At 39.9% G+C, this 13,667-nt stretch overlaps 1 long non-coding RNA gene across 1 annotated transcript; it reads left to right on the forward strand.

Moving 5' to 3' along the window:
• The first annotated feature begins 676 nt into the window (after positions 1–676).
• On the forward strand, positions 677–12,238 carry LOC125246391. The gene is made up of 3 exons (XR_007179837.1): positions 677–735; positions 11,748–11,894; positions 12,219–12,238. It is a non-coding gene; the product is annotated as an uncharacterized LOC125246391 (long non-coding RNA).
• The last annotated feature ends 1,429 nt before the right edge of the window (positions 12,239–13,667 follow it).

The raw sequence follows: 13,667 nt of genomic DNA on the forward strand, positions 1-13,667 counted from the left end.
ATCCCTGTTTAATATCGAGGACAGGTTTGGGAACCAAGATCTGAGAACCTTTTCAGAACTGGTTCCATTATTTAAAAAAACAAAAACAAAAGACATCAGTGTTAAATTATGAATGAACTTAATGTTAATGAATGTAATCACAAAAGCAGATTCATTTCTACCAGAAAGACTCGGGAGGCAGAATAACATAATGATGAAATTTATTACAACCAGAAAGCTATACAAGAAGATTGGCGTAGGCCCCGTCCGTAGCACGTTTAACAGGGTTAATAATGTTGCTGTAAAATGTTATGACTTTCACCAAAATTTCTGTGTTTTTGTTCATTTATTAATTGTTTGGAGACCCCTTGTGGCGACATTAGTGGGTCATTTGTCTTATTTGTGAAACCACGCCCCCACCCCCAGCAGAGAAGTTTATCCGATGCTGAGAGGTGGTAGGTAAATGTGCTCCGGTAAAATGAGATTTCTTGGTAACTTAGTATTTGTTAATTTCACAAATAATATTAAGATTGAAGTTCAGTGATATTGTGAAACAATATGTTAAGTGATTGTGATTGTATTTGATGAACTTTGTAGAGTTTAGATGCAATTTGTTCACCATGTGCGTTGCATGACTGACTCCATCTTGTTGAATCAAACGCAAGTGAATCTCTCATTTCTTTTGCTGTTTTAGATGCATGAGTGTAAATGCCCACTGTCGAAAAAGGATATATGTTTCTCCTTGTTGTGTTACAGGTATGTTTATTTGTTTGAATCTTGACTGTTAAAACTGTTCTATTGAGACAGATGCGTGCTGCGTCACGTTCAGTTGTTTGTTTAAAACAACAGCAGAGAAGTTTATCCGATGCTGAGAGGTGATGCATGAGTGTAAATACCCACTGTCGAAAAAGGATATATGTTTCTCCTTGTTGTGTTACAGTAAACATCGCATGAAACGCAGTTCTCTGTGTCCGCCTGTGATTCACGTGCTGTCGGATGAGAAGCGTTAAGCCGCCTTTCCACTGCACACGACATTTGCATCCGATTGTCGCATTTCGCCCCCCTAGCGGCAGTCGCACGGAACCTTGAAATTGGTAAAGCAACCGTTACCCTCGGCTTATTCCAACCCAGCAACCACAATGGTAATCTGAACGATTTTAATGATTGTAACGTTAATGCATGTATGAACATGTATCCATACAAAGCAAATGACCCTCAATACATCTAAAATAAAAAAACATACTAGTAGATTTTATAGAGCTAATACGTAAAAAATTGATTTAATAATCATAAAATATCTTCTTTTTTGACATAATTATTAATAACCACCATTTGAAATAAATAGTGTTTACAGAATAACATTAAAGTGTTAAAATATTGGTAATTATAACTTCACGCTCATAAGTTTTGATTAGAATACATCATATCCGGTCGGCCGGTCGCATACGGTCTAGCTGCAGAAGTTCAAATATTTCAACGCATCCGAAGCTCAAATCGGATCCGAAATTTCCGCATTCGCATATGATCGGAACTCCACGCAGCCCCCGTACTACTCTCCGTTGGAAACGAATGACTTCCGGTCCAACAGCTGTCGTTTGTCGTGTGCAGTGGAAAGGCGGCTTTACACTGGTGCCGTGACTTTTTTTTTAGTTTATTTTTATTTTAATTTTATTTTAAGTCAAGTGAAACATTTGATGAACATTTGACTCATTTTGAACTTGAATCATTTCATTTTGAACTTTGGACTCATTTTGAACTTGAATCATTATGAACATTTGACTCATTTTGAACTTTGGACTCATTTTGAACTTGAATCATTATGAACATTTGACTCATTTTGAACTTTGGACTCATTTTGAACTTGAATTAATTTGAACATTTGACTCATTTTGAACTTGAATCATTTTGAACATTTGACTTATTTTGAACTTTGGACTCTTTGAATTTCAGACTCAATTTGAATTTAGGATTCAAATCACAATGCATTAGTGATCTAACTTAATCTGTTTATACAGGTTAGTGTTAATTTAGTTTTTATTTGTGAGCATATATATATATATATATATATATATATATATATATATTTGTTTTTTTTCCCTTTCTTTTTGTATATATATATTTGTTTTTATCCCCTCTCATCCATTTTGAAATAATGGCTGAGAAATTTCCTTCAGATTATGATTCTACTAGCCCATTTATCCCTAGAGGGAGAGGTGTTTTGCTTCCTGGGTTGAATAATAGTGGCTTGCCACGCAGCGAGTCATTTTGTGGAGAGATTGGAAATCTTCAGTCTATGAGTGATAGTGAAAGGGGTATAGGGCGTGGTCATACCACGACTAATCCGACAATGAGGCCATCTTTGGGGGATGGGCCTTTTGTTTCCACTCCAAGAGCTGATAATACAGAACATGCGTTGCAACAGTTGACAGATATGATGGGTAGACTTGGAACCCAAATAGGTGATTCGATCATGGCAAGACTTGCTGAGACTGGAGTTATAAATGCTAATTGTAACTCGCAAAACAGCAGACATGTGGGCTCTGATTTTGTCAGACAAGATACGCCTCAGGTCACAGTACATGTTAAAGCAGACAGGGAACCAGTGATGTTTAAAGGTGACGGTTCTGATAAATACTCTGTCTGTGATTGGATTGAGTTGACAAAATCCCAACTAAATAAACAGAAGTGCCCAGTATCCGATCAAGCTGACGAGATACTTTCGAGACTAATGGGCAAAGCGAGGGACATCGTGAAAATTGGGTTGAGGAGTGATTTCTCTGGATGTGGTACGCAACCCTGAAATTATCTATTCCATACTGCTCAAATACTTCAGCGATGCTTCTTCGTGTTTGCCTCTGGCTGATTTTTATTCCACATGTCCAGAGCCAAAAGAAAATCCAGTTGATTACTGGATTAGACTTAACAAAGCAGCTGATTTGGCTGAAGAAGGGTTGCGCAGACAGGGTAGAGTTATGGGTAACTTTAGCATGGAAGTGGCGCGTATGTTCGTGAAACACTGCCCTGACCCTGAGTTGTCATGCCTTTTTAAATGCAAGTCAATTGATGAGTGGAATGCGAGAGACATCCAGCGGAGGCTGGATGATTACCAGAGAGAAAAAAGAGCACCATTGAGACATGCTAGTCCTCATCTTCGAAACCTTGCTGCTGTCGTCCAGTGCAATGACCCACCACAGTCATTTGAACTTTGTGAATCTAATACACAGACAAGCTGTTCCAACGTTCCTCTACCTACACAAAGTCAGCTAGGTGGTGCTCATTGTACTGACACAGTCACCTCCATGGCACAAAATGTGCGGAAGCCAGATGGGGAAATCTTTAGCCGAATGATGAGTATGCTTGAACAAGTGCTCGAGAAAGTGGCGCAAAATAGCAATGCTCATATTTCACACAGTGCTGATTTTAGACAGGGCGATGGAGTGAGAATATGTGATGTCTGTAAAGCACGAACCCATTCCACCAAAACTCACTGTCTTAGAGAGAGGCTATGTTTCTCTTGTTTTTCTTCAGGTCACACACACAATACGTGTCCACGCAGAGTGCCTGCCCAGCGCAGTCAGACTGGGGGAAACTAATTGACCCATATATGGTGGGGGGGTGTACGGGTCTAGGTAGCAACTCCCATATGACTGATGTTGATGTTGAAGCTGCGACTACGCTGCCCAAAGACTTTCGTGATTCAACTGAAAATGTAATTGTACAGAACACCAACACAATATGCAGAAGCAACAGTTTGTTTTACACACCAGTCATCGTGGGGAACAAGTTAACTCTTGGTGGCATGCTCGATAGCGGTTCGATGGCTTGTACAATGAGTGAAAATGCAGAGGCCAAACTCTTCGATGCTGGTGTGTTGAAAAAAGAGAATGAGTCCAATTTTAATGTATTTCTGATAGGCTGTGGTGGCAGTCGAGTAAAGCCTAAATCTGCTTATGATGTTGAAATGGAAGTGTATGGCTGTAAGATCATTGTTCCTACTCTGGTTGTTCATGGCCAACTGGATGACCTTATAATAGGGACAAATGTAATCAAACATGTGATCCATCAGTCTAAGCGTTGTCCTGCCTACTGGAAAGCATTGTCTCATCCATGTTTGAATGCTGATTTAGAATCTGAACAGTTTCTTTCTATGTTAGCAGGAGTGGAACGTTGGAAGGGTGGGGAAATTCCAGATAAGATTGGAACAGTCAGATGTACTGCGGCAGTGTGCCTAGAACCCGGCCGTGAATACCTGCTGTGGGGAAAGTTGGATAAGTCTACTGCTATTTCGCCAGGTAGTACTGTGATAACCGAACCTACCACTTCCAGGTCAGCTCCCAGACATGTATTAGTGGCTAGACTTGTCACTCCTTTGTGGGGTGATGGGTGGATACCACTGAAGCTCATTAACATGTCTCATCAGCAAATACTGCTGAGACGCAATGCAAAGATTGCTGATGTGTTTCCATGTGTGGCACTTGAAGATATGGAAGATGTCGTACCTATCAGTAAAGATGTCCCTCTGTTGAGCTATTCTCAGGTGACTGACTCCACATCAAGCCAGGGTGGAGGGGTAAATGAGTTAAATGAGCAGCTGCTACGTGTTGGTCTGGGTGAGCTGGACATTAACTCATGTGAGGTTCCTGTAGGTTGTAAGAAACAACTTCTGGATCTTGTTTTGCGGTATGAGGATATTTTCTCCCGCCATCATCTTGATTGTGGTAAGGCTGAGGGATTCATGCACAGAATTCACCTTACTGATACCAGACCCTTTCGCTTGCCGTACCGGAGAGTGCCTCCGAGTCATTATCAGGTTCTTTGCAAAGTACTTAATGAGATGGAGGAGAGAGATATAATTCGAAAGTCAACCAGTGAATTTGCCTCTCCACTGGTGCTGGTTTGGAAAAAGAATGGGGACCTGCATCTGCACTGATTTTCGGTGGCTGAATAAAAGAACATCCAAAGATGCATACCCGCTTCCCCACCAAGCGGATTGCTTGGCTGCACTAGGTGGCAATTGTTTGTTCAGCACCATGGATCTCACATCGGGGTTTTACAATATGCCCTTGCATGTTGATGACAGGAAATATTCAGCTTTCACGACCCCGATGGGGCTGTACGAATATAACCGTCTTCCACAGGGGTTATGTAATAGTCCTGGTAGTTTTATGAGAATGATGACAGCAATTTTTGGTGATCAGAATTTCTTAAGCCTACTCTGTTATCTTGATGATCTTCTTGTTTTTGCCCCTAATGAGAAGACTGCTTTGGAGCGGCTAGAAATGGTCTTTAGTAGATTGCGTGGACACAACTTGAAGCTGTCACCAAAGAAATGTTTTTTTCTCAGGAAGTCAGTTAAGTTTCTAGGACACATAGTTGATGAGACGGGTGTCTCTACTGACCCTTGTAAAGTAGAGAGCATTGCAAGAATGACTTGCACTGATCTGATGGAACAGGATGGCGTGACTCCGAGTCAAAAACATATAAGATCATTTCTTGGCAAGGTAAATTATTATCAACATTTCATACCCAAGTACTCATCCATTGCTAGACCTCTCTTTGAGTTGCTTGCAGGACAGACAAGAAAATCTAAAGGTGGTTGGAGGTTGAAGCGATCTTCACAGGGCCATAAGCGGAGTCGTGAACACTGGACTGATGACCATGTTAGAGCCTTTGAGATGCTGAAATCGTCCTTGCTTAATAGTGTGGTTCTGGCACATCCAAACTTTGATCAGCCTTTTATGCTTTCCACTGATGCTTCGTTGGATGGCCTTGGGGCTGTTCTTTCCCAAGTGCAACAGACACTATTGCCAGGCCTATTGCATTCGCTAGTAAATCGCTGTCTAGGTCTCAGAGAAACTATCCTGCTCATAGACTAGAATTTCTGGCTTTAAAATGGGCAGTGTGCGACAAGTTTAGCCATTGGCTAAGAGGTAATAAATTCACTGTCTGCACTGATAATAATCCGCTGACCCATATCATGACGAAGCCAAAATTGGACTGTTGCGAGCAGCGAATGGGTGGCGAAGTTAGCCAGCTATGATTTCGACATTAAGTATGTCCCAGGTTCTCAGAATTCAGTTGCTGATGCTTTAAGCCGTGTGCCTTTTGTGAACGTGGGACACAGGTTGCTGAATGAATCGTTTGATCATCTTAGGTGCAATATGAAAGAGATGTCTGATGCCTCTGTTCAAAATGCTTTTAGGCAGGCAGTGAGTGGTACTGACAAATTCACTCATGCTGATTCTGTTGTCCAGAATTTTACATTAGTGCCAAGTGATGTTGTTTCAGCAGTCTTGCAGTTTCCTCTTTTCTATCTCTACCTCCTACCTTATTTACTTTAATACTCTTTTGGATATAGTATAAATGTCTCCCTTTCCCCTCACTATCCCACATTTCTTGCCATTTTTGGTTAATTTTTTCCCAGATTATACATTTTACTTCCGCTTTACTGATTCTTATTTGCATTTCTACATTTTCTTTCTTTAGTGCCTTCTTTGCAACCTTGTCTACTTTTTCATTACCCTCCACTCCTATGTGTGCCGGAACCCATAAAAATATAACCAGTCCACCTTGGTGTGTAATTCTTGTGACTGAATAGAGAATTTCAAATAAAATATCCTGTCGACTTGAATGGAACGATGTTAAACTAACTAGAGCAGAAGCTGAGTCTGAACATATTATGACTTTGTCAATTTTTGCTTTTTCCACCCAACGCAAAGCAACTAAAACTGCAACCATCTCCACTGTACATACTGCTAAATTATTAGATGTTCTTCTATTGACTTCAATTCCTCTTGCTGGAACCACCACACCCATTCCTGTTACCCCTGTTTCAGGGTTCTTAGTGCCATCTGTATATATTTGAGTAAAATTTTTATATACTCCAGTAATATAATCATTAAACACCCCAACCAGATCAGCACTTTCTTCTTTCCTTTTCACTTCTAATAAATACCAATCTACCTCTGGACATCTCATCTTCCATGGGGCTATGACTGGATGTACTATTGAAGAGCTGATATTCAAATCAGATACCCCAAGTTCTTTTGCTGTTTTGTTCCCCATATAACCAAAGCTATCCTTTTTACTTCCCTCTTTCCTCCAGCTTTCCTTCAGCACTTCTTTTGTGGGGTGCGAGTCATTATGCCCCTGCAAGTTAACCCAGTAATTTGCTATTATATGCCGTCTCCTTAGCTCCAGTGGCATCTCTCCTACCTCTACCTGAATAGCTGAGACAGGTGATGTCTTAAAAGCTCCACTACACAATCTCAACGCCTGAGCCTGAATCACATCCAAATGTTTTAAATGGGATCTAGCTGCGGAAGAATACACTATACTACCATAGTCCACCGTAGATCTTATCAGGGCCACATAAATTCTTTTCAGTGCTTGGCAACTTGCCCCCCATTCTCTACCAGTCAAGCATCTCATTACATTTATTACTTTTTTACTTTTTTCCACTATTCTTCTTATATGATCTGCCCATGTTAAACGCGAATCAAAAAGTACCCCCAAGAATTTGAATGTTCCTACTCTTTCTATTTCTTTTCCATACATCCTTATTTTCAATCTTTCATCTATTCTTTTATTAGTAAAGAAAACACTTTGGGTTTTTTCCACTGAGAATCTACATCCCCATTCTTTCCCCCATTCCACCACTTTATCCACAGCTCCTTGCACTTTCCCAACTACATAACCCATATTTCTCCCCCTCTTCCACAGAGCCCCATCATCTGCAAAAAGTGATCTACCTATATCTGCTGGAATCTTTAAAAAGATATCGTTAATCATTATTATGAATAGTAGTGGGCTTACTACACTACCTTGAGGTGTACCATTTTCCACAGTATACTGATCTGACAATTCTGACCCTATTCTTACTTGGATATTCCTTTGACACAAAAAATCTTTTATCCAATTGAAAACTCTCCCTCCAATTCCCAACTTATGTAACTTAATTAGAACTCCTTCCTTCCACATCATATCGTAAGCTTTTTCTATATCCAAAAATACTGCAATTACCGCCTCTTTATTTTCCTGGGCTTTCCTTATTTCATTTTCAAGTCTAACAACTGCATCCATAGTACTCCTACCTTTCCTAAACCCACTCTGATAATTTGCTATCTTTCCCTTCTTCTCAAGCTCATATGACAACCTTTCTGTTATCATTCTTTCCATTATTTTGCATAAATTAGAGGTTAATGCTATTGGTCTATAACTGATGGGTTTTGATGGATCCTTGCCAGGTTTCCTTATCGGAATTACAACTGCTTCTTTCCATGTTTTTGGCAATCTTCCCTCTTCCCAGACTCTATTATACAGATGCAACAATTTCAAAAGTGCACTTTCTCCTAAATGCTTTAACATCACATAGCATACCTTATCTTTCCCCGGTGATGATGATCTTGACATTTTTATTGCTCTCTTCATTTCTTCCATTGTAAAAAATTCATCAATTACACTATCTACTCTCTCCTTCCTTTCTAATATCCCTGGATATTGACTTATTTTCCACTCTCTTCTCCTTCTTTCTTCCTCTGATAAGTTTTCTGAACTATGTACCCTACCAAATGCTTTGACCATACTCTCTGCTTTTTCCCTGTTTGATACTGCTAAACCTTCCTCAGTTACTATAACCGGATATTCCCATTCCCTTCTATCACCTCCCATCCTCTTTATCATTCCCCATACTTCACCCACTGGAGTTGTTCTACCTATCCCATCACAAAAAGTCCTCCAGCTAGCCCTCTTAGCCTGTCGTACTGTTCTTCTCACTACAGCCTGAGCTTTCTTGTACTGGATTAAATGTTGCATATTATGGGTTCTTTTGACTAATCTGAATGCTTTATTCCTACCCCTTACTGCCTGCTGACATTCCTCTGTCCACCATGGTACCAATTTTCTCTTCCTCCTATTTTTACTTTTTGGAATAGAACTCTCTGCTGCTATTATAATTGCTGATGTAAACTGATTATTCAATTCATCAACATCTTCAGATACCTCCACCCTTATTATCGCCTCCTCACTCAATACCTGGAACTTGTCCCAATCTGCCTTCTCAAATATCCACTTCGGACTTCCATCACCTGGTCTTTCTTCCCCTCTTTCTCCAATTGAACAAACCACTGGGTAGTGATCACTACCAATTGTATCACCTGTCCAAACCTCCCAGTTACCAAAGCCAGCTAGTGTATTAGATACTAAGGTAAGATCTATTGCTGATTCTTTCCCTGTATTTACATTAATTCTCGTACCTCTACCATCATTCATACACACTAAATTCCTATCCTCCATCAGCTCTTCAATTACCCTTCCATTTGAGTCAGTATGATAACCTCCCCACACTGTGCTGTGAGCATTAAAGTCTGCACACCATATCACTTTATTTTTGTCTTGACCTTGTATTGTCAATAGTTTACTCAGATCCAAACTTTTGCAGGGATTGTAATAATTTATTATGACCATTTCCTCCCCCTTATCCCATATTTCCACCATTATGCATTCCTGATCATCTCCCACACCCAGTTGTCTATATGAAATTCCTTGTTTAATAAAAGTAGCGCAACCTCCGCCTTTTCCAAGATCTCTGTCTTTCCTTATCCCTAAATATCCATAAATTATAAAGTCTATGTTTGGTTTCAGCCATGTTTCTTGAATACAGATAATGTCTGGTTTCACTGCCAATGTTTTAATGAAGTGTTTGAATTCCTGACCATTAGCCAGTAAACTCCTGGCATTCCATTGTAGGAGAATTACCATAATTAAGATTAACCAATCCATGGTGCATCCTGACTTGACTGAATGGCAAGGTTCTCCCTCACCTCTTCCCACGTCAGTCCTATTAATCCAAGATGGTTCACCGCTGCTTTAACTACTAGCTGAATTTTGTCGTTTTTAGATTTAACATCCGCAGTGCTATTAATAACACCTGCAATGAATGTAACCAAGTCTCTTTTATCCACGTACACCCTTTCATTTGATCTTTTTTCCTGCTCTTGGTTCCTGATTGCCCCTTGACTGATAATACCTTTGTTCTTTCCGTTTACCATACTTGCTGCTTCAGCATAGGTAATCTTTCTTTCTACTTTTGTTTTCTGGATTTCATTCTCCCGTTTCATAATCTCACAACCTCCGTAAGCTACATTATGAGCTCCACCACAATTACAGCACTTTGGTTGCACCCCTGCTCCACACATTCCATATTCATGATCCCCCCCACACCTTGCACATCTTCTCTGTTCTTTACAGTTCCTAGCTATATGACCAAACCTTTGACAGTTAAAACATCTCAATGGTTTTGGAACATAAACTCTCACTGGGTAACTCAAAAAACCCAGGAACACCTTCTTTGGCATATTGTCTTCCTCAAATTCAATCAATACTGTTTCACTTTCCTTTTTTACTCCTTCTCTTGTCGTTTTCAACCTTTGAGCTTTTATTACTTTCCCTCCTTTGATATTCTTCTTGAATTCCTCCATTCCTACACTCATTGGCACTCCTGTGATGACTCCTTTACTTCCAGCCTCATTTTTCCCTCCCAATTTCCCTGAGCTTTCCACCTTAATTTTCCCTATCTCTTTCATTTTAAGAGCTTTCTCAACTTGATTTTCATTTGCACACCTTATCAGTAGATTACCATCATTTAACACCTTTGCATATATTATTTCTCCCACTTTATTCGCCAAGGCTGCTTGTCAACGTAAATGGGTTAATTTTCTTCATGTCACCTCTGTGATTTCTCATTAAATCTTACTATGATTGTGTACTTGACAGGTCTTTCTCTTTGATTTCCCTCTATGTCGTCATCTTCATTTTCCGATTTCTCTTCATTATCACTTCTAACTCTTTTACTCCCTTTATTTTGATTAATTTGCATCCATCTCCCTACTTCCCCCTCATTCTCCTCATCCCTCTCATCATTACAATCCATATCAGCCCAACTAGCATTACCTACCTCTGATCCATTCACAGAACAGTCGTGCTCAACCGCCTCACAAAAGATATTTCCACCTCGACTTGTTTTTTCCGTAAACTTCCGACTACTATTTTTCCGATCTCGGCCTGCTGATGCTGCCGCCATTTTTTCGCGACCACACAAAATAACGCTCTCAGAAAACACAATAAAATGCAGTTCTTGCATTATTATAAACACACATTTAAAAACTCTTTTAGAAACAGGTCTCATATATATATATATATATATATATATATATATATATATATATATATATATATATAATTTTCTTTTTTTTTTAGACAAATAGTCTAGCACTTTGAAAAAAAATGTTAACAGCATTAAATATTAATCCATTTTAGAGTTTTTATCCAAAGCAATCTTTAAAAACCTTAGTAACACTTTACAACAAGTTTCTATTAATTAACATTAGCTAACATGAACTAACAATAAACAATAACTCTAAAGCATTTATTAATCGTAATGTTAATTTCAATATTTACTAATATTTTACTAAAATCAAAAGTAGTATCTGTGTTAATATTATTTAATTGATCCGAGTTAACATTAACTAACAATGTATTTTTATTAACAACTGTAGCATTAACTAAGATTGTGAAATACTGTAACAAATATATTGCTCATTGTTAATGTTGGTTGTAAATTACTCTTTTATGGCATTTCAACATGAAAATAGCCAAGGAAGCTTGCATGGAGTTAAAACACCAGCTAACCAACGATAAGCTGTTAATGTTTTGCTCTATATAAAGCCTTAATTTGTTTTATACCCAAAAGTTCACTGCATGTTTTCCAGGAGAACCTGAAGAAGCTCATGGAGATCTATGAGATGCTGGGATGCGAGGAGGACATTGTTAACCCGTCCAACGAGCTCATTAAAGAAGGACAGATCCTAAAGCTGGCCGCCAGAAACACCTCGTCCATGGAGAGATACCTCTTCCTGGTTAGTTGAATCAAAGACGGTCAAGCATGCAAAAAATTATTTTCTTACTAAGTATTTTTGACTTGTTTCAATAAAACCAAATGATTACTTGCTTTCAATACTTTATTTGAATCAATAATTATTGCCTCTTTGTTATTATATATGCATTTTAAGTAATTTTAAAGCCTATTGTTCACTCTTATTCATCATTTTATTCATCAAAGATGAAGACGTTATATCATGTAATTTTGCATCTCAAGTAAATGTATCTTGATTTAATAATGTTTTTTTTCAGCATGTGCTTTCATTTTGAGAGTTGAAACCATGGCATCCTTCTCTTTACAGTTTAACAACATGTTGCTGTATAAACAAAGTCAATTAACATGTTGTCAGCATATGTGTGTATCATTTCAAACCCAAATAGAAAAAAAACAGGTATAGATATATATTTGTTCAGGGTATCTACACTCTCCCCCCACCAAGAATCGTTATGTCCTCATAACGAGGGGAAAACATAAAAGAAAACACAATAATGAAATTTGTATCACCATAGAAACCCATTTTTGGTACAGTTACAATTCAATATGTTAAACAATCACATATGCACAGCACATATTACCCAAAGTAAACGAGCAAGATATTATCACTTATGAGTCAACCTTTGAACAGCCATGACTTAATTTACTTGTCTTGGGCTTAAAGTAACTGCACAGGTACTCAACCTTTTTGAGGGCATGTTCATCCACAAATATGCAGAAGAACAGTATCTAACAGGGTTTACAGCTTTTGTTTGAGCGAGGACAGGCTCAAATTTAGGAACCCCAAGAGTATCATATGTAAACCTCTTAGGCACAATTCTCTCTCTTTGAGACCTCGTTGTCATAGAATGGAGGAATTAAAGACGGCAGGCAGAGGTGAAGATCCAAATGCAGGGAGAATTTAATGGAAATAAACAATTCAAGCATAAATCAGGAACAAAATAACACAGGAACCACAGACACCTGCATGACATCAAACAACGACCGACAGAGAACCAGAGAATACAAGGGCTATTTATACAGAGGGGTTAATGAGCTAAACAAGGTAAACTGACACAGCTGGAGTAGACTAATGAAAAAGGAAAAAAACTACAAAACTACAATCTGGCCACAGGAAACAGGATACAGGAGAGAACACAGAAACTAGGCACAGAAAACTTCAACATAAAAGTCCCACAGAGCACCAAACACAGAACCAGATCTGACACTACCCCCCCTCAAAGGAGCGGCTTCCAGACGCTCCACAAACGGTCCTGGAGGGAGGTGAAGCGGTGGCGGAACGGGGGAGGGATGGAGGGTTAGGAACGCAGATTGGAAGCAGGTTGGGGACTGGGGCGGTTCAGGTAGCCAGGACTGAGCCAGCAGATCCGGTGCCCAGTGTGGTGCAAACTGGTCAGGTGGCCTGGGTGGCGCAGGCCAATCGGGAACCCCAGCAAGAAACCAGGGCGGGACCGGAGGGACAGACCAGGGAGGCTCCATCAGGCCTAAAGTCCTGGCAGAAAACCAGGGTGGGACTGGAGGGACAGACCAGGGAGGCTCCATCAGGCCTAAAGTCCTGGCAGAAAACCAGGGTGGGACTGGAGGGACAGACCAAGGGGGCTTCAGCTGGTCTGGAGTCCTGGCTGAGGGCCAGGCTGGCGCTGGAGGCATGGACCAGGCAGGCTCCAGCAGGTCTGGCATCTTGGCTGACGGCCAGGGCGGTGCTGGAGGAATGGGTGGAGCCCGCTCGACCAGCATCAAGGACAGCACTGACAGG

The sequence above is a fragment of the Megalobrama amblycephala genome, linkage group LG14, assembly GCF_018812025.1.
Source record: "Megalobrama amblycephala isolate DHTTF-2021 linkage group LG14, ASM1881202v1, whole genome shotgun sequence".
Classification (NCBI taxonomy): Eukaryota; Metazoa; Chordata; class Actinopteri; order Cypriniformes; family Xenocyprididae; genus Megalobrama; species Megalobrama amblycephala.